Source organism: Crinia signifera, chromosome 6, assembly GCF_055691185.1.
Source record: "Crinia signifera chromosome 6, ASM5569118v1, whole genome shotgun sequence".
In the NCBI taxonomy this organism is placed as follows: Eukaryota; Metazoa; Chordata; class Amphibia; order Anura; family Myobatrachidae; genus Crinia; species Crinia signifera.
The window spans coordinates 60,096,636-60,113,766 of record NC_139222.1 but is presented as its reverse complement, the minus strand read 5'-3'; the positions used below and the strand labels follow the sequence as shown (position 1 = coordinate 60,113,766).

The 17,131-nt window shown below is 40.9% G+C and overlaps 26 non-coding genes and 9 pseudogenes across 26 annotated transcripts; all 35 read right to left on the bottom strand.

Annotated features, from left to right (window-relative positions):
• Positions 1-123: 123 nt before the first annotated feature.
• On the bottom strand, positions 124-242 carry LOC146010984 (5S ribosomal RNA; annotated as a pseudogene).
• A 345-nt stretch (positions 243-587) lies between these two features.
• On the bottom strand, positions 588-706 carry LOC146011107 (5S ribosomal RNA; annotated as a pseudogene).
• A 345-nt stretch (positions 707-1,051) lies between these two features.
• LOC146016679 (5S ribosomal RNA) lies at positions 1,052-1,170 on the bottom strand. The gene has a single exon (XR_014449561.1). It is a non-coding gene; the product is annotated as a 5S ribosomal RNA (ribosomal RNA).
• A 963-nt stretch (positions 1,171-2,133) lies between these two features.
• Positions 2,134-2,252, bottom strand: LOC146015335 (5S ribosomal RNA). The gene has a single exon (XR_014448259.1). It is a non-coding gene; the product is annotated as a 5S ribosomal RNA (ribosomal RNA).
• A 345-nt stretch (positions 2,253-2,597) lies between these two features.
• On the bottom strand, positions 2,598-2,716 carry LOC146015239 (5S ribosomal RNA). The gene has a single exon (XR_014448167.1). It is a non-coding gene; the product is annotated as a 5S ribosomal RNA (ribosomal RNA).
• A 345-nt stretch (positions 2,717-3,061) lies between these two features.
• On the bottom strand, positions 3,062-3,180 carry LOC146015905 (5S ribosomal RNA). Its single transcript, XR_014448812.1, has one exon. It is a non-coding gene; the product is annotated as a 5S ribosomal RNA (ribosomal RNA).
• A 345-nt stretch (positions 3,181-3,525) lies between these two features.
• Positions 3,526-3,644, bottom strand: LOC146015636 (5S ribosomal RNA). Its single transcript, XR_014448551.1, has one exon. It is a non-coding gene; the product is annotated as a 5S ribosomal RNA (ribosomal RNA).
• A 346-nt stretch (positions 3,645-3,990) lies between these two features.
• On the bottom strand, positions 3,991-4,109 carry LOC146014579 (5S ribosomal RNA). Its single transcript, XR_014447528.1, has one exon. It is a non-coding gene; the product is annotated as a 5S ribosomal RNA (ribosomal RNA).
• Positions 4,110-4,454: 345 nt separating this feature from the next.
• LOC146015338 (5S ribosomal RNA) lies at positions 4,455-4,573 on the bottom strand. The gene has a single exon (XR_014448263.1). It is a non-coding gene; the product is annotated as a 5S ribosomal RNA (ribosomal RNA).
• Positions 4,574-5,375: 802 nt separating this feature from the next.
• Positions 5,376-5,494, bottom strand: LOC146015623 (5S ribosomal RNA). The gene has a single exon (XR_014448539.1). It is a non-coding gene; the product is annotated as a 5S ribosomal RNA (ribosomal RNA).
• A 345-nt stretch (positions 5,495-5,839) lies between these two features.
• On the bottom strand, positions 5,840-5,958 carry LOC146016929 (5S ribosomal RNA). Its single transcript, XR_014449808.1, has one exon. It is a non-coding gene; the product is annotated as a 5S ribosomal RNA (ribosomal RNA).
• Positions 5,959-6,303: 345 nt separating this feature from the next.
• Positions 6,304-6,422, bottom strand: LOC146015612 (5S ribosomal RNA). The gene has a single exon (XR_014448528.1). It is a non-coding gene; the product is annotated as a 5S ribosomal RNA (ribosomal RNA).
• Positions 6,423-6,767: 345 nt separating this feature from the next.
• On the bottom strand, positions 6,768-6,886 carry LOC146016139 (5S ribosomal RNA). The gene has a single exon (XR_014449038.1). It is a non-coding gene; the product is annotated as a 5S ribosomal RNA (ribosomal RNA).
• Positions 6,887-7,231: 345 nt separating this feature from the next.
• LOC146015600 (5S ribosomal RNA) lies at positions 7,232-7,350 on the bottom strand. Its single transcript, XR_014448517.1, has one exon. It is a non-coding gene; the product is annotated as a 5S ribosomal RNA (ribosomal RNA).
• Positions 7,351-7,695: 345 nt separating this feature from the next.
• LOC146010931 (5S ribosomal RNA) lies at positions 7,696-7,814 on the bottom strand (annotated as a pseudogene).
• A 344-nt stretch (positions 7,815-8,158) lies between these two features.
• LOC146011144 (5S ribosomal RNA) lies at positions 8,159-8,277 on the bottom strand (annotated as a pseudogene).
• A 345-nt stretch (positions 8,278-8,622) lies between these two features.
• LOC146016855 (5S ribosomal RNA) lies at positions 8,623-8,741 on the bottom strand. The gene has a single exon (XR_014449737.1). It is a non-coding gene; the product is annotated as a 5S ribosomal RNA (ribosomal RNA).
• Positions 8,742-9,086: 345 nt separating this feature from the next.
• On the bottom strand, positions 9,087-9,206 carry LOC146015416 (5S ribosomal RNA). The gene has a single exon (XR_014448337.1). It is a non-coding gene; the product is annotated as a 5S ribosomal RNA (ribosomal RNA).
• Positions 9,207-9,552: 346 nt separating this feature from the next.
• Positions 9,553-9,671, bottom strand: LOC146016101 (5S ribosomal RNA). Its single transcript, XR_014449003.1, has one exon. It is a non-coding gene; the product is annotated as a 5S ribosomal RNA (ribosomal RNA).
• Positions 9,672-10,017: 346 nt separating this feature from the next.
• Positions 10,018-10,136, bottom strand: LOC146015589 (5S ribosomal RNA). Its single transcript, XR_014448506.1, has one exon. It is a non-coding gene; the product is annotated as a 5S ribosomal RNA (ribosomal RNA).
• A 346-nt stretch (positions 10,137-10,482) lies between these two features.
• On the bottom strand, positions 10,483-10,601 carry LOC146014578 (5S ribosomal RNA). Its single transcript, XR_014447527.1, has one exon. It is a non-coding gene; the product is annotated as a 5S ribosomal RNA (ribosomal RNA).
• A 348-nt stretch (positions 10,602-10,949) lies between these two features.
• On the bottom strand, positions 10,950-11,068 carry LOC146010555 (5S ribosomal RNA; annotated as a pseudogene).
• A 345-nt stretch (positions 11,069-11,413) lies between these two features.
• LOC146011641 (5S ribosomal RNA) lies at positions 11,414-11,522 on the bottom strand (annotated as a pseudogene).
• Positions 11,523-11,868: 346 nt separating this feature from the next.
• LOC146010918 (5S ribosomal RNA) lies at positions 11,869-11,987 on the bottom strand (annotated as a pseudogene).
• Positions 11,988-12,332: 345 nt separating this feature from the next.
• On the bottom strand, positions 12,333-12,451 carry LOC146016763 (5S ribosomal RNA). Its single transcript, XR_014449642.1, has one exon. It is a non-coding gene; the product is annotated as a 5S ribosomal RNA (ribosomal RNA).
• A 345-nt stretch (positions 12,452-12,796) lies between these two features.
• On the bottom strand, positions 12,797-12,915 carry LOC146016975 (5S ribosomal RNA). The gene has a single exon (XR_014449852.1). It is a non-coding gene; the product is annotated as a 5S ribosomal RNA (ribosomal RNA).
• Positions 12,916-13,261: 346 nt separating this feature from the next.
• Positions 13,262-13,380, bottom strand: LOC146016374 (5S ribosomal RNA). The gene has a single exon (XR_014449268.1). It is a non-coding gene; the product is annotated as a 5S ribosomal RNA (ribosomal RNA).
• A 345-nt stretch (positions 13,381-13,725) lies between these two features.
• On the bottom strand, positions 13,726-13,844 carry LOC146016974 (5S ribosomal RNA). Its single transcript, XR_014449851.1, has one exon. It is a non-coding gene; the product is annotated as a 5S ribosomal RNA (ribosomal RNA).
• A 346-nt stretch (positions 13,845-14,190) lies between these two features.
• Positions 14,191-14,309, bottom strand: LOC146016915 (5S ribosomal RNA). Its single transcript, XR_014449794.1, has one exon. It is a non-coding gene; the product is annotated as a 5S ribosomal RNA (ribosomal RNA).
• A 345-nt stretch (positions 14,310-14,654) lies between these two features.
• LOC146016308 (5S ribosomal RNA) lies at positions 14,655-14,773 on the bottom strand. Its single transcript, XR_014449203.1, has one exon. It is a non-coding gene; the product is annotated as a 5S ribosomal RNA (ribosomal RNA).
• A 345-nt stretch (positions 14,774-15,118) lies between these two features.
• On the bottom strand, positions 15,119-15,236 carry LOC146010834 (5S ribosomal RNA; annotated as a pseudogene).
• A 345-nt stretch (positions 15,237-15,581) lies between these two features.
• LOC146011248 (5S ribosomal RNA) lies at positions 15,582-15,700 on the bottom strand (annotated as a pseudogene).
• Positions 15,701-16,045: 345 nt separating this feature from the next.
• LOC146016762 (5S ribosomal RNA) lies at positions 16,046-16,164 on the bottom strand. The gene has a single exon (XR_014449641.1). It is a non-coding gene; the product is annotated as a 5S ribosomal RNA (ribosomal RNA).
• Positions 16,165-16,509: 345 nt separating this feature from the next.
• Positions 16,510-16,628, bottom strand: LOC146016972 (5S ribosomal RNA). Its single transcript, XR_014449850.1, has one exon. It is a non-coding gene; the product is annotated as a 5S ribosomal RNA (ribosomal RNA).
• Positions 16,629-16,975: 347 nt separating this feature from the next.
• LOC146016971 (5S ribosomal RNA) lies at positions 16,976-17,094 on the bottom strand. The gene has a single exon (XR_014449849.1). It is a non-coding gene; the product is annotated as a 5S ribosomal RNA (ribosomal RNA).
• Positions 17,095-17,131: the final 37 nt, after the last annotated feature.

The following is a 17,131-nucleotide window of genomic DNA, read 5'->3' as shown; positions in this document are numbered from 1 at the left end:
GTCTTTAGGTGATGGCTATTGTGTCTGTTTGACCTCTTCCATATGTCTGTACTGGCAATAAAAAGAAAAAGTTTCCAATTTAAATAGCTAGAGAATAAAAACAATTTGCCTGTAATGTGAAAAAACCTTCAACACCTGGTGTTCCCATGTGGTCTCCCACCCAAGTACTAACCAGGCCCAACACTGCTTAGCTTCCAAGATCAGACGAGATTGGGCCTATCCAATGTGGTATGTCTGTAGGTGAGATACAGGCACTTTTATGCCCTCTTCTACTTCTATCACCAGGTAAGCTAATAAAAAAGTTTCCTAACTGTATTGGCTTACTGAAAAAAATCATGTGTTGGTAATGTAAAAAGACCTACAGGACATGATATTAGCAGGGGGTCTTAAATTAAACTACTAAAGAGGCTCAACACTGTTTAGCTGCCAAAAGCAGTTGGAATTGGGCCTAAACAGTGTGGTAAGTCTTTAGGTGATGGCTATTGTGTCTGTTTGACCTCTTCCAAATGTCTGTACTGGCAATAAAAAGAAAAAGTTTCCAATTTAAATAGCTAGAGAATAAAAACAATTTGCCTGTAATGTGAAAAAACCTACACCACCTGGTGTTCCCATGTGGTCTCCCACCCAAGTATTAACCAGGCCCAACACTGCTTAGCTTCCAAGATCAGACGAGTTTGGGCCTATCCAATGTGGTATGGCTGTAGGTGAAATGCAGGCACTTTTTTGCCCTCTTCTACTTCTATCACCAGGTAAGCTAATAAAAAAGTTTCCTAACTGTATTGGCTTTCTGAAAAAAATCATGTGTTGGTAATGTAAAAAGACCTACAGGACATGATAAAAGCAGGGGGTCTTAAATTAAACTACTAAAGAGGCTCAACACTGTTTAGCTGCCAAAAGCAGTTGGAATTGGGCCTAAACAGTGTGGTAAGTCTTTAGGTGATGGCTATTGTGTCTGTTTGACCTCTTCCAAATGTCTGTGCTGGCAATAAAAAGAAAAAGTTTCCAATTTAAATAGCTAGAGAATAAAAACAATTTGCCAGTAATGTGAAAAAACCTACAGCACCTGGTGTTCCCATGTGGTCTCCCACCCAAGTACTAACAAGGCCCAACACTGCTTAGCTTCCAAGATCAGACGAGATTGGGCCTATCCAATGTGGTATGGCTGTAGGTGAGTTAAAGCCACTTTTTTGCCCTCTTCTACTTCTATCACCAGGTAAGCTAATACAAAAGTTGGTACTTGTGAGTTAACTGGGCGCCCGATTTCTAAATCGGGTCGGATCGGGCACATCGCATCGCATGCGACCATCGGATGCGATGCGATGCGATGCGATGACCCGATTTTTCCATAGGAATCAATGTTAAAATGGACTGAGTCCATTTTAATATGGAATTCAATGGGAAAAGGGGTCCTTTTCATACCCCTACTATCCAAGTGGGCATGGAGTTGGATATAAACCTGTGGCGAGCGTAGCGAGCCACCGAGCCCGTAGCGTGGCGAGCGTAGCGAGCCCCGCGAGGGGACAGAGAATACCGTCCCCTCGCGGGGCTCGCTTCGCTCGCCACGCTTCGGGCTCGGTGGCTCGCTACGCTCGCCACAGGTTTATATCCAACTCCATGCCCACTTGGATAGTAGGGGTATGAAAAGGACCCCTTTTCCCATTGAATTCCATGTTAAAATGGACTCAGTCCATTTTAACATTGATTCCTATGGAAAAATCGGGTCATCGCATCCGATGGTCGCATGCGATGCGATGCGATGCGATATCGCATCGCATCTGACTGTATGCCTTAACTTAAGGCATACAATCAAAAAATCGGGCGCCCAGATAACTCATAAGTACCCAAAAGTTTCCTAACTGTATTGGCTTACTGAAAATAATCATGTGTTGGTAATGTAAAAAGACCTACAGGATATGATATTAGCAGGGGGTCTTAAATTTAACTACTAAACAGGCTCAACACTGTTTAGCTGCCAAAAGCAGTTGGAATTGGGCCTAAACAGTGTGGTAAGTCTTTAGGTGATGGCTATTGTGTCTGTTTGACCTCTTCCATATGTCTGTACTGGCAATAAAAAGAAAAAGTTTCCAATTTAAATAGCTAGAGAATAAAAACAATTTGCCTGTAATGTGAAAAAACCTACAACACCTGGTGTTCCCATGTGGTCTCCCACCGAAGTACTAACCAGGCCCAACACTGCTTAGCTTCCAAGATCAGACGAGATTGGGCCTATCCAATGTGGTATGGCTGTAGGTGAGATACAGGCAATTTTATGCCCTCTTCTACTTCTATCACCAGGTAAGCTAATAAAAAAGTTTCCTAACTGTATTGGCTTACTGAAAAAAATCATGTGTTGGTAATGTAAAAAGACCTACAGGACATGATATTAGCAGGGGGTCTTAAATTAAACTACTAAAGAGGCTCAACACTGTTTAGCTGCCAAAAGCAGTTGGAATTGGGCCTAAACAGTGTGGTAAGTCTTTAGGTGATGGCTATTGTGTCTGTTTGACCTCTTCCAAATGTCTGTACTGGCAATAAAAAGAAAAAGTTTCCAATTTAAATAGCTAGAGAATAAAAACAATTTGCCTGTAATGTGAAAAAACCTACAGCACCTGGTGTTCCCATGTGGTCTCCCACCCAAGTACTAACCAGGCCCAACACTGCTTAGCTTCCAAGATCAGACGAGTTTGGGCCTATCCAATGTGGTATGGCTGTAGGTGAGATACAGGCACTTTTTTGCCCTCTTCTACTTCTATCACCAGGTAAGCTAATAAAAAAGTTTCCTAACTGTATTGGCTTTCTGAAAAAAATCATGTGTTGGTAATGTAAAAAGACCTACAGGACATGATATTAGCAGGGGGTCTTAAATTAAACTACTAAAGAGGCTCAACACTGTTTAGCTGCCAAAAGCAGTTGGAATTGGGCCTAAACAGTGTGGTAAGTCTTTAGGTGATGGCTATTGTGTCTGTTTGACCTCTTCCAAATGTCTGTGCTGGCAATAAAAAGAAAAAGTTTCCAATTTAAATAGCTAGAGAATAAAAACAATTTGCCAGTAATGTGAAAAAACCTACAGCACCTGGTGTTCCCATGTGGTCTCCCACCCAAGTACTAACCAGGCCCAACACTGCTTAGCTTCCAAGATCAGACAAGATTGGGCCTATCCAATGTGGTATGGCTGTAGGTGAGTTAATGGCACTTTTTTGCCCTCTTCTACTTCTATCACCAGGTAAGCTAATACAAAAGTTTCCTAACTGTATTGGCTTACTGAAAAAAATCATGTGTTGGTAATGTAAAAAGACCTACAGGACATGATATTAGCAGGGGGTCTTAAATTAAACTACAAAAGAGGCTCAACACTGTTTAGCTGCCAAAAGCAGTTATAATTGAGCCTAAACAGTGTGGTAAGTCTTTAGGTGATGGCTATTGTGTCTGTTTGACCTCTTCCAAATGTCTGTGCTGGCAATAAAAAGAAAAAGTTTCCAATATAAATAGCTAGAGAATAAAAACAATTTGCCAGTAATGTGAAAAAACCTACAGCACCTGGTGTTCCCAGGTGGTCTCCCACCCAAGTACTAACCAGGCCCAACACTGCTTAGCTTCCAAGATCAGACGAGATTGGGCCTATCCAATGTGGTATGGCTGTAGGTGCGTTAAAGGCACTTTTTTGCCCTCTTCTACTTCTATCACCAGGTAAGCTAATACAAAAGTTTCCTAACTGTATTGGCTTACTGAAAAAAAATCATGTGTTGGTAATGTAAAAAGACCTACAGGACATGATATTAGCAAGGGGTCTTAAATTAAACTACAAAAGAGGCTCAACACTGTTTAGCTGCCAAAAGCAGTTGGAATTGAGCCTAAACAGTGTGGTAAGTCTTTAGGTGATGGCTATTGTGTCTGTTTGACCTCTTCCAAATGTCTGTGCTGGCAATAAAAAGAAAAAGTTTCCAATATAAATAGCTAGAGAATAAAAACAATTTGCCAGTAATGTGAAAAAACCTACAGTACCTGGTGTTCCCAGGTGGTCTCCCACCCAAGTACTAACCAGGCCCAACACTGCTTAGCTTCCAAGATCAGACGAGATTGGGCCTATCCAATGTGGTATGGCTGTAGGTGAAATACAGGCACTTTTTTGCCCTCTTCTACTTCTATCACCAGGTAAGCTAATACAAAAGTTTCCTAACTGTATTGGCTTACTGAAAAAAATCATGTGTTGGTAATGTAAAAAGACCTACAGGACATGATATTAGCAGGGGGTCTTAAATTAAACTACAAAAGAGGCTCAACACTGTTTAGCTGCCAAAAGCAGTTGGAATTGAGCCTAAACAGTGTGGTAAGTCTTTAGGTGATGGCTATTGTGTCTGTTTGACCTCTTCCAAATGTCTGTGCTGGCAATAAAAAGAAAAATTTTCCAATTTAAATAGCTAGAGAATAAAAACAATTTGCAAGTAATGTGAAAAAACCTGCAGCACCTGGTGTTCCCAGGTGGTCTCCCACCCAAGTACTAACCAGGCCCAACACTGCTTAGCTTCCAAGATCAGACGAGATTGGGCCTATCCAATGTGGTATGGCTGTAGGTGAGATACAGGCACTTTTTTGCCCTCTTCTACTTCTATCACCAGGTAAGCTAATAAAAAAGTTTCCTAACTGTATTGGCTTACTTAAAAAAAATCATGTGTTGGTAATGTAAAAAGACCTACAGGACATGATCAGGGCCGGCGCCACCACTAGGCAAATCTAGGCATTTGCCTAGGGCGCCGGCCACTGGAGGGCGGCATTTTGTGCCGCCCGGGTACCTGTCCTGCGGCGCTGTGTATGTAAAGTTGGCGGCGGAGACAGCGGGGGTCCCTGCAGTCCATTAGAAACCACGAGCGCTATCCGCCGGGCTATGCGGAAGCGCTTCTAGTGTGAAAACTCTGGCAGCACGGCGCACGCTGATCTCAGCCAATCAGCGTGCTGCCAGTGTTTTCACACTAGAAGCGCTTCCGCATAGCCCGGCGGATAGCGCTCGTGGTTCCTAATGGACTGCAGGGACCCCCGCTGCCTCCGCCGCCAACTTTACATACACAGCGCCGCAGAACAGGTACACCCCCCCCCGGCACCGGGGCGCCCCCACCCCGACTCGCCTGGGGCGCTCCGGTGCCTTGCACCGGCCCTGGACATGATATTAGCAGGGGGTCTTAAATTTAACTACTAAACAGGCTCAACACTGTTTAGCTACCAAAAGCAGTTGGAATTGGGCCTAAACAGTGTGGTAAGTCTTTAGGTGATGGCTATTGTGTCTGTTTGACCTCTTCCAAATGTCTGTACTGGCAATAAAAAGAAAAAGTTTCCAATATAAATAGCTAGAGAATAAAAACAATTTGCCAGTAATGTGAAAAAACCTACAGCACCTGGTGTTCCCAGGTGGTCTCCCACCCAAGTACTAACCAGGCCCAACACTGCTTAGCTTCCAAGATCAGACGAGATTGGGCCTATCCAATGTGGTATGGCTGTAGGTGAGTTAAAGGCACTTTTTTGCCCTCTTCTACTTCTATCACCAGGTAAGCTAATACAAAAGTTTCCTAACTGTATTGGCTTACTGAAAAAAATCATGTGTTGGTAATGTAAAAAGACCTACAGGACATGATATTAGCAGGGGGTCTTAAATTTAACTACTAAACAGGCTCAACACTGTTTAGCTGCCAAAAGCAGTTGGAATTGGGCCTAAACAGTGTGGTAAGTCTTTAGGTGATGGCTATTGTGTCTGTTTGACCTCTTCCATATGTCTGTACTGGCAATAAAAAGAAAAAGTTTCCAATTTAAATAGCTAGAGAATAAAAACAATTTGCCTGTAATGTGAAAAAACCTACAACACCTGGTGTTCCCATGTGGTCTCCTACCCAAGTACTAACCAGGCCCAACACTGCTTAGCTTCCAAGATCAGACGAGATTGGGCCTATCCAATGTGGTATGGCTGTAGGTGAGATACAGGCACTTTTATGCCCTCTTCTACTTCTATCACCAGGTAAGCTAATACAAAAGTTTCCTAACTGTATTGGCTTACTGAAAAAAATCATGTGTTGGTAATGTAAAAAGACCTACAGGACATGATATTAGCAGGGGGTCTTAAATTAAACTACAAAAGAGGCTCAACACTGTTTAGCTGCCAAAAGCAGTTGGAATTGAGCCTAAACAGTGTGGTAAGTCTTTAGGTGATGGCTATTGTGTCTGTTTGACCTCTTCCAAATGTCTGTGCTGGCAATAAAAAGAAAAAGTTTCCAATATAAATAGCTAGAGAATAAAAACAATTTGCCAGTAATGTGAAAAAACCTACAGCACCTGGTGTTCCCAGGTGGTCTCCCACCCAAGTACTAACCAGGCCCAACACTGCTTAGCTTCCAAGATCAGACGAGATTGGGCCTATCCAATGTGGTATGGCTGTAGGTGAGTTAAAGGCACTTTTTTGCCCTCTTCTACTTCTATCACCAGGTAAGCTAATACAAAAGTTTCCTAACTGTATTGGCTTACTGAAAAAAATCATGTGTTGGTAATGTAAAAAGACCTACAGGACATGATATTAGCAGGGGGTCTTAAATTAAACTACAAAAGAGGCTCAACACTGTTTAGCTGCCAAAAGCAGTTGGAATTGAGCCTAAACAGTGTGGTAAGTCTTTAGGTGATGGCTATTGTGTCTGTTTGACCTCTTCCAAATGTCTGTGCTGGCAATAAAAAGAAAAAGTTTCCAATATAAATAGCTAGAGAATAAAAACAATTTGCCAGTAATGTGAAAAAACCTACGGTACCTGGTGTTCCCAGGTGGTCTCCCACCCAAGTACTAACCAGGCCCAACACTGCTTAGCTTCCAAGATCAGACGAGATTGGGCCTTTCCAATGTGGTATGGCTGTAGGTGAGATACAGGCACTTTTTTGCACTCTTCTACTTCTATCACCAGGTAAGCTAATACAAAAGTTTCCTAACTGTATTGGCTTACTGAAAAAAATCATGTGTTGGTAATGTAAAAAGACCTACAGGACATGATATTAGCAGGGGGTCTTAAATTAAACTACAAAAGAGGCTCAACACTGTTTAGATGCCAAAAGCAGTTGGAATTGAGCCTAAACAGTGTGGTAAGTCTTTAGGTGATGGCTATTGTGTCTGTTTGACCTCTTCCAAATGTCTGTGCTGGCAATAAAAAGAAAAAGTTTCCAATTTAAATAGCTAGAGAATAAAAACAATTTGCAAGTAATGTGAAAAAACCTACAGCACCTGGTGTTCCCAGGTGGTCTCCCACCCAAGTACTAACCAGGCCCAACACTGCTTAGCTTCCAAGATCAGACGAGATTGGGCCTATCCAATGTGGTATGGCTGTAGGTGAGGTACAGGCACTTTTATGCCCTCTTCTACTTCTATCACCAGGTAAGCTAATAAAAAAGTTTCCTAACTGTATTGGCTTACTGAAAAAAATCATGTGTTGGTAATGTAAAAAGACCTACAGGACATGATATTAGCAGGGGGTCTTAAATTAAACTACTAAAGAGGCTCAACACTGTTTAGCTGCCAAAAGCAGTTGGAATTGGGCCTAAACAGTGTGGTAAGTCTTTAGGTGATGGCTATTATGTCTGTTTGACCTCTTCCAAATGTCTGTGCTGGCAATAAAAAGAAAAAGTTTCCTATTTAAATAGCTAGAGAATAAAAACAATTTGCCAGTTATGTGAAAAAACCTACAGCACCTGGTGTTCCCATGTGGTCTCACACCCAAGTACTAACCAGGCCCAACACTGCTTAGCTTCCAAGATCAGACGAGATTGGGCATATCCAATGTGGTATGGATGTAGCTGAGTTAAAGCCACTTTTTTGCCCTCTTCTACTTCTATCACCAGGTAAGCTAATACAAAAGTTTCCTAACTGTATTGGCTTACTGAAAAAAATCTTGTGTTGGTAATGTAAAAAGACCTACAGGACATGATATTAGCAGGGGTCTTAAATTAAACTACTAAAGAGGCTCAACACTGTTTAGCTGCCAAAAGCAGTTGGAATTGGGCCTAAACAGTGTGGTAAGTCTTTAGGTGATGGCTATTGTGTCTGTTTGACCTCTTCCAAATGTCTGTGCTGGCAATAAAAAGAAAAAGTTTCCTATTTAAATAGCTAGAGAATAAAAACAATTTGCCAGTAATGTGAAAAAACCTACAGCACCTGGTGTTCCCATGTGGTCTCACACCCAAGTACTAACCAGGCCCAAGACTGCTTAGCTTCCAAGATCAGACGAGATTGGGCATATCCAATGTGGTATGGCTGTAGCCGAGTTAAAGCCACTTTTTTGCCCTCTTCTACTTCTATCACCAGGTAAGCTAATACAAAAGTTTCCTAACTGTATTGGCTTACTGAAAAAAATCATGTGTTGGTAATGTAAAAAGACCTACAGGACATGATATTAGCAGGGGGTCTTAAATTAAACTACAAAAGAGGCTCAACACTGTTTAGCTGCCAAAAGCAGTTGGAATTGAGCCTAAACAGTGTGGTAAGTCTTTAGGTGATGGCTATTGTGTCTGTTTGACCTCTTCCGAATGTCTGTGCTGGCAATAAAAAGAAAAAGTTTCCAATATAAATAGCTAGAGAATAAAAACAATTTGCCAGTAATGTGAAAAAACCTACAGCACCTGGTGTTCCCATGTGGTCTCCCACCCAAGTGCTAACCAGGCCCAACACTGCTTAGCTTCCAAGATCAGACGAGATTGGGCCTATCCAATGTGGTATGGCTGTAGGTGAGTTAAAGGCACTTTTTTGCCCTCTTCTACTTCTATCACCAGGTAAGCTAATACAAAAGTTTCCTAACTGTATTGGCTTAATGAAAAAAATCATGTGTTGGTAATGTAAAAAGACCTACAGGACATGATATTAGCAGGGGGTCTTAAATTAAACTACAAAAGAGGCTCAACACTGTTTAGCTGCCAAAAGCAGTTGGAATTGAGCCTAAACAGTGTGGTAAGTTTTTAGGTGATGGCTATTGTGTCTGTTTGACCTCTTCCAAATGTCTGTGCTGGCAATAAAAAGAAAAAGTTTCCAATTTAAATAGCTAGAGAATAAAAAAAATTTGCCAGTAATGTGAAAAAACCTACAGCACCTGGTTTTTCCCAGGTGGTCTCCCACCCAAGTACTAACCAGGCCCAACACTGCTTAGCTTCCAAGATCAGACGAGATTGGGCCTATCCAATGCGGTATGGCTGTAGGTGAGAAACAGGCACTTTTTTGCCCTCTTCTACTTCTATCACCAGGTAAGCTAATAAAAAAGTTTTCTAACTGTATTGGCTTACTTAAAAAAAATCATGTGTTGGTAATGTAAAAAGACCTACAGGACATGATATTAGCAGGGGGTCTTAAATTTAACTACTAAACAGGCTCAACACTGTTTAGCTGCCAAAAGCAGTTGGAATTGGGCCTAAACAGTGTGGTAAGTCTTTAGGTGATGGCTATTGTGTCTGTTTGACCTCTTCCAAATGTCTGTGCTGGCAATAAAAAGAAAAAGTTTACAATATAAATAGCTAGAGAATAAAAACAATTTGCCAGTAATGTGAAAAAACCTACAGCACCTGGTGTTCCCAGGTGGTCTCCCACCCAAGTACTAACCAGGCCCAACACTGCTTAGCTTCCAAGATTAGACGAGATTGGGCCTATCCAATGTGGTATGGCTGTAGGTGAGTTAAAGGCACTTTTTTTGCCCTCTTCTACTTCTATCACCAGGTAAGCTAATACAAAAGTTTCCTAACTGTATTGGCTTACTGAAAAAAATCATGTGTTGGTAATGTAAAAAGACCTACAGGACATGATATTAGCAGGGGGTCTTAAATTAAACTACAAAAGAGGCTCAACACTGTTTAGCTGCCAAAAGCAGTTGGAATTGAGCCTAAACAGTGTGGTAAGTCTTTAGGTGATGGCTATTGTGTCTGTTTGACCTCTTCCAAATGTCTGTGCTGGCAATAAAAAGAAAAAGTTTCCAATATAAATAGCTAGAGAATAAAAGCAATTTGCCAGTAATGTGAAAAAACCTACAGCACCTGGTGTTCCCAGGTGGTCTCCCACCCAAGTACTAACCAGGCCCAACACTGCTTAGCTTCCAAGATCAGACGAGATTGGGCCTATCCAATGTGGTATGGCTGTAGGTGAGATACAGGCACTTTTTTGCCCTCTTCTACTTCTATCACCAGGTAAGCTAATACAAAAGTTTCCTAACTGTATTGGCTTACTGAAAAAAATCATGTGTTGGTAATGTAAAAAGACCTACAGGACATGATATTAGCAGGGGGTCTTAAATTAAACTACAAATGAGGCTCAACACTGTTTAGCTGCCAAAAGCAGTTGGAATTGAGCCTAAACAGTGTGGTAAGTCTTTAGGTGATGGCTATTGTGTCTGTTTGACCTCTTCCAAATGTCTGTGCTGGCAATAAAAAGAAAAAAGTTTCCAATTTAAATAGCTAGAGAATAAAAACAATTTGCCAGTAATGTGAAAAAACCTACAGTACCTGGTGTTCCCAGGTGGTCTCCCACCCAAGTACTAACCAGGCCCAACACTGCTTAGCTTCCAAGATCAGACGAGATTGGGCCTATCCAATGTGGTATGGCTGTAGGTGAGATACAGGCACTTTTTTGCCCACTTCTACTTCTATCACCAGGTAAGCTAATAAAAAAGTTTCCTAACTGTATTGGCTTACTTAAAAAAAATCATGTGTTGGTAATGTAAAAAGACCTACAGGACATGATATTAGCAGGGGGTCTTAAATTTAACTACTAAACAGGCTCAACACTGTTTAGCTGCCAAAAGCAGTTGGAATTGGGCCTAAACAGTGTGGTAAGTCTTTAGGTGATGGCTATTGTGTCTGTTTGACCTCTTCCAAATGTCTGTGCTGGCAATAAAAATAAAAAAGTTTCCTATTTAAATAGCTAGAGAATAAAAACAATTTGCCAGTAATGTAAAAAAAACCTACAGCACCTGGTGTTCCCATGTGGTCTCCCACCCAAGTGCTAACCAGGCCCAACACTGCTTAGCTTCCAAGATCAGACGAGATTGGGCCTATACATTGTGGTATGGCTGTAGGTGAGTTAAAGGCACTTTTTTGCCCTCTTCTACTTCTATCACCAGGTAAGCTAATACAAAAGTTTGCTAACTGTATTGGCTTACTGAAAAAAATCATGTGTTGGTAATGTAAAAAGACCTACAGGACATGATATTAGCAGGGGGTCTTAAATTAAACTACAAAAGAGGCTCAACACTGTTTAGCTGCCAAAAGCAGTTGGAATTGAGCCTAAACAGTGTGGTAAGTCTTTAGGTGATGGCTATTGTGTCTGTTTGACCTCTTCCAAATGTCTGTGCTGGCAATAAAAAGAAAAAGTTTCCAATTTAAATAGCTAGAGAATAAAAACAATTTGCCAGTAATGTGAAAAAACCTACAGCACTTGGTGTTCCCCCACCCAAGTACTAACCAGGCCCAACACTGCTTAGCTTCCAAGATCAGACGAGATTGGGCCTATCCAATGTGGTATGGCTGTAGGTGAGAAACAGGCACTTTTTTGCCCTCTTCTACTTCTATCACCAGGTAAGCTAATAAAAAAGTTTCCTAACTGTATTGGCTTACTTAAAAAAAATCATGTGTTGGTAATGTAAAAAGACCTACAGGACATGATATTAGCAGGGGGTCTTAAATTTAACTACTAAACAGGCTCAACACTGTTTAGCTGCCAAAAGCAGTTGGAATTGAGCCTAAACAGTGTGGTAAGTCTTTAGGTGATGGCTATTGTGTCTGTTTGACCTCTTCCAAATGTCTGTGCTGGCAATAAAAAGAAAAAGTTTCCAATATAAATAGCTAGAGAATAAAAACAATTTGCCAGTAATGTGAAAAAACCTACAGCACCTGGTGTCCCCAGGTGGTCTCCCACCCAAGTACTAACCAGGACCAACACTGCTTAGCTCCCAAGATCAGACGAGATTGGGCCTATCCAATGTGGTATGGCTGTAGGTGAGATACAGTCACTTTTTTTCCCTCTTCTACTTCTATCACCAGGTAAGCTAATACAAAAGTTTCCTAACTGTATTGGCTTACTGAAAAAAATCATGTGTTGGTAATGTAAAAAGACCTACAGTACATGATATTAGCAGGGGGTCTTAAATTAAACTACAAAAGAGGCTCAACACTGTTTTGCTGCCAAAAGCAGTTGGAATTGAGCCTAAACAGTGTGTTAAGTCTTTAGGTGATGGCTATTGTGTCTGTTTGACCTCTTCCAAATGTCTGTGCTGGCAATAAAAAGAAAAAGTTTCCAATATAAATAGCTAGAGAATAAAAACAATTTGCCAGTAATGTGAAAAAACCTACAGCACCTGGTGTTCCCATGTGGTCTCCCACTCAAGTACTAACCAGGCCCAACACTGCTTAGCTTCCAAGATCAGACAAGATTGGGCCTATCCAATGTGGTATGGCTGTAGGTGAGTTAAAGCCACTTTTTTGCCCTCTTCTACTTCTATCACCAGGTAAGCTAATACAAAAGTTTCCTAACTGTATTGGCTTACTGAAAAAAATCATGTGTTGGTAATGTAAAAAGACCTACAGGACATGATATTAGCAGGGGGTCTTAAATTAAACTACTAAAGAGGCTCAACACTGTTTAGCTGCCAAAAGCCGTTGGAATTGGGCCTAAACAGTGTGGTAAGTCTTTAGGTGATGGCTATTGTGTCTGTTTGACCTCTTCCAAATGTCTGTGCTGGCAATAAAAAGAAAAAGTTTCCAATTTAAATAGCTAGAGAATAAAAACAATTTGCTAGTAATGTGAAAAAACCTACAGCACCTGGTGTTCCCATGTGGTCTCCCACCCAAGTACTAACCAGGCCCAACACTGCTTAGCTTCCAAGATCAGACGAGATTGGGCCAATCCAATGTGGTATGGATGTAGGTGAGTTAAAGGCACTTTTTTTGCCCTCTTCTACTTCTATCACCAGGTAAGCTAATACAAAAGTTTCCTAACTGTATTGGCTTACTGAAAAAAATCATGTGTTGGTAATGTAAAAAGACCTACAGGACATGATATTAGCAGGGGGTCTTAAATTAAACTACAAAAGAGGCTCAACACTGTTTAGCTGCCAAAAGCAGTTGGAATTGAGCCTAAACAGTGTGGTAAGTCTTTAGGTGATGGCTATTGTGTCTGTTTGACCTCTTCCAAATGTCTGTGCTGGCAATAAAAAGAAAAAGTTTCCAATATAAATAGCTAGAGAATAAAAACAATTTGCCTGTAATGTGAAAAAACCTACAGCACCTGGTGTTCCCATGTGGTCTCCAACCCAAGTACTAACCAGGCCCAACACTGCTTAGCTTCCAAGATCAGATGAGATTGGGCCTATCCAATGTGGTATGGCTGTAGGTGAAATACAGGCACTTTTTTGCCCTCTTCTACTTCTATCACCAGGTAAGCTAATACAAAAGTTTCCTAACTGTATTGGCTTACTGAAAAAAATCATGTGTTGGTAATGTAAAAAGACCTACAGGACATGATATTAGCAGGGGGTCTTAAATTAAACTACTAAAGAGGCTCAACACTGTTTAGCTGCCAAAAGCAGTTGGAATTGGGCCTAAACAGTGTGGTAAGTCTTTAGGTGATGGCTATTGTGTCTGTTTGACCTCTTCCAAATGTCTGTGCTGGCAATAAAAAGAAAAAGTTTCCAATTTAAATAGCTAGAGAATAAAAACAATTTGCTAGTAATGTGAAAAAACCTACAGCACCTGGTGTTCCCATGTGGTCTCCCACCCAAGTACTAACCAGGCCCAACACTGCTTAGCTTCCAAGATCAGACGAGATTGGGCCAATCCAATGTGGTATGGATGTAGGTGTGTTAAAGGCACTTTTTTTGCCCTCTTCTACTTCTATCACCAGGTAAGCTAATACAAAAGTTTCCTAACTGTATTGGCTTACTGAAAAAAATCATGTGTTGGTAATGTAAAAAGACCTACAGGACATGATATTAGCAGGGGGTCTTAAATTAAACTACAAAAGAGGCTCAACACTGTTTAGCTGCCAAAAGCAGTTGGAATTGAGCCTAAACAGTGTGGTAAGTCTTTAGGTGATGGCTATTGTGTCTGTTTGACCTCTTCCAAATGTCTGTGCTGGCAATAAAAAGAAAAAGTTTCCAATATAAATAGCTAGAGAATAAAAACAATTTGCCTGTAATGTGAAAAAACCTACAGCACCTGGTGTTCCCATGTGGTCTCCAACCCAAGTACTAACCAGGCCCAACACTGCTTAGCTTCCAAGATCAGACGAGATTGGGCCTATCCAATGTGGTATGGCTGTAGGTGAAATACAGGCACTTTTTTGCCCTCTTCTACTTCTATCACCAGGTAAGCTAATGAAAAAGTTTCCTAACTGTATTGGCTTACTGAAAAAAATCATGTGTTGGTAATGTAAAAAGACCTACAGGACATGATATTAGCAGGGGGTCTTAAATTAAACTACTAAAGAGGCTCAACACTGTTTAGCTGCCAAAAGCAGTTGGAATTAAGCCTAAACAGTGTGGTAAGTCTTTAGGTGATGGCTATTGTGTCTGTTTGACCTCTTTCAAATGTCTGTACTGGCAATAAAAAGAAAAAGTTTCCAATTTAAATAGCTAGAGAATAAAAACAATTTGCCTGTAATGTGAAAAAACCTACAGCACCTGGTGTTCCCATGTGGTCTCCCACCCAAGTACTAACCAGGCCCAACACTGCTTAGCTTCCAAGATCAGACGAGATTGGGCCTATCCAATGTGGTATGGCTGTAATTGAGTTAAAGCCACTTTTTTGCCCTCTTCTACTTCTATCACCAGGTAAGCTAATACAAAAGTTTCCTAACTGTATTGGCTTACTGAAAAAAATCATGTGTTGGTAATGAAAAAAGACCTACAGGACATGATATTAGCAGGGGGTCTTAAATTTAACTACAAAAGAGGCTCAACACTGTTTAGCTGCCAAAAGCAGTTGGAATTGAGCCTAAACAGTGTGGTAAGTCTTTAGGTGATGGCTATTGTGTCTGTTTGACCTCTTCCAAATGTCTGTGCTGGCAATAAAAAGAAAAAGTTTCCAATATAAATAGCTAGAGAAAAAAAACAATTTGCCAGTAATGAGAAAAAACCTACAGCACCTGGTGTTCCCAAATGTCTCCCACCCAAGTACTAACCAGGCCCAACACTGCTTAGCTTCCAAGATCAGACGAGATTGGGCCTATCCAATGTGGTATGGCTGTAGGTGAGTTAACGGCACTTTTTTGCCCTCTTCTACTTCTATCACCAGGTAAGCTAATACAAAAGTTTCCTAACTGTATTGGCTTACTGAAAAAAATCATGTGTTGGTAATGAAAAAAGACCTACAGGACATGATATTAGCAGGTTGTCTTAAATTAAACTACAAATGAGGCTCAACACTGTTTAGCTGCCAAAAGCAGTTGGAATTGAGCCTAAACAGTGTGGTAAGTCTTTAGGTGATGGCTATTGTGTCTGTTTGACCTCTTCCAAATGTCTGTGCTGGCAATAAAAAGAAAAAGTTTCCAATATAAATAGCTAGAGAATAAAAACAATTTGCCAGTAATGTGAAAAAACCTACAGCACCTGGTGTCCCCAGGTGGTCTCCCACACAAGTACTAACCAGGACCAACACTGCTTAGCTCCCAAGATCAGACGAGATTGGGCCTATCCAATGTGGTATGGCTGTAGGTGAGATACAGTCACTTTTTTGCCCTCTTCTACTTCTATCACCAGGTAAGCTAATACAAAAGTTTCCTAACTGTATTGGCTTACTGAAAAAAATCATGTGTTGGTAATGTAAAAAGACCTACAGTACATGATATTAGCAGGGGGTCTTAAATTAAACTACAAAAGAGGCTCAACACTGTTTTGCTGCCAAAAGCAGTTGGAATTGAGCCTAAACAGTGTGTTAAGTCTTTAGGTGATGGCTATTGTGTCTGTTTGACCTCTTCCAAATGTCTGTGCTGGCAATAAAAAGAAAAAGTTTCCAATATAAATAGCTAGAGAATAAAAACAATTTGCCAGTAATGTGAAAAAACCTACAGCACCTGGTGTTCCCATGTGGTCTCCCACTCAAGTACTAACCAGGCCCAACACTGCTTAGCTTCCAAGATCAGACAAGATTGGGCCTATCCAATGTGGTATGGCTGTAGGTGAGTTAAAGCCACTTTTTTGCCCTCTTCTACTTCTATCACCAGGTAAGCTAATACAAAAGTTTCCTAACTGTATTGGCTTACTGAAAAAAATCATGTGTTGGTAATGTAAAAAGACCTACAGGACATGATATTAGCAGGGGGTCTTAAATTAAACTACTAAAGAGGCTCAACACTGTTTAGCTGCCAAAAGCAGTTGGAATTGGGCCTAAACAGTGTGGTAAGTCTTTAGGTGATGGCTATTGTGTCTGTTTGACCTCTTCCAAATGTCTGTGCTGGCAATAAAAAGAAAAAGTTTCCAATTTAAATAGCTAGAGAATAAAAACAATTTGCTAGTAATGTGAAAAAACCTACAGCACCTGGTGTTCCCATGTGGTCTCCCACCCAAGTACTAACCAGGCCCAACACTGCTTAGCTTCCAAGATCAGACGAGATTGGGCCAATCCAATGTGGTATGGATGTAGGTGAGTTAAAGGCACTTTTTTTGCCCTCTTCTACTTCTATCACCAGGTAAGCTAATACAAAAGTTTCCTAACTGTATTGGCTTACTGAAAAAAATCATGTGTTGGTAATGTAAAAAGACCTACAGGACATGATATTAGCAGGGGGTCTTAAATTAAACTACAAAAGAGGCTCAACACTGTTTAGCTGCCAAAAGCAGTTGGAATTGAGCCTAAACAGTGTGGTAAGTCTTTAGGTGATGGCTATTGTGTCTGTTTGACCTCTTCCAAATGTCTGTGCTGGCAATAAAAATAAAAAAGTTTCCAATATAAATAGCTAGAGAATAAAAACAATTTGCCAGTAATGTGAAAAAACCTACAGCACCTGGTGTTCCCATGTGGTCTCCCACCCAAGTACTAACCAGGCCCAACACTGCTTAGCTTCCAAGATCAGACGAGATTGGGCCAATCCAATGTGGTATGGATGTAGGTGAGTTAAAGGCACTTTTTTTGCCCTCTTCTACTTCTA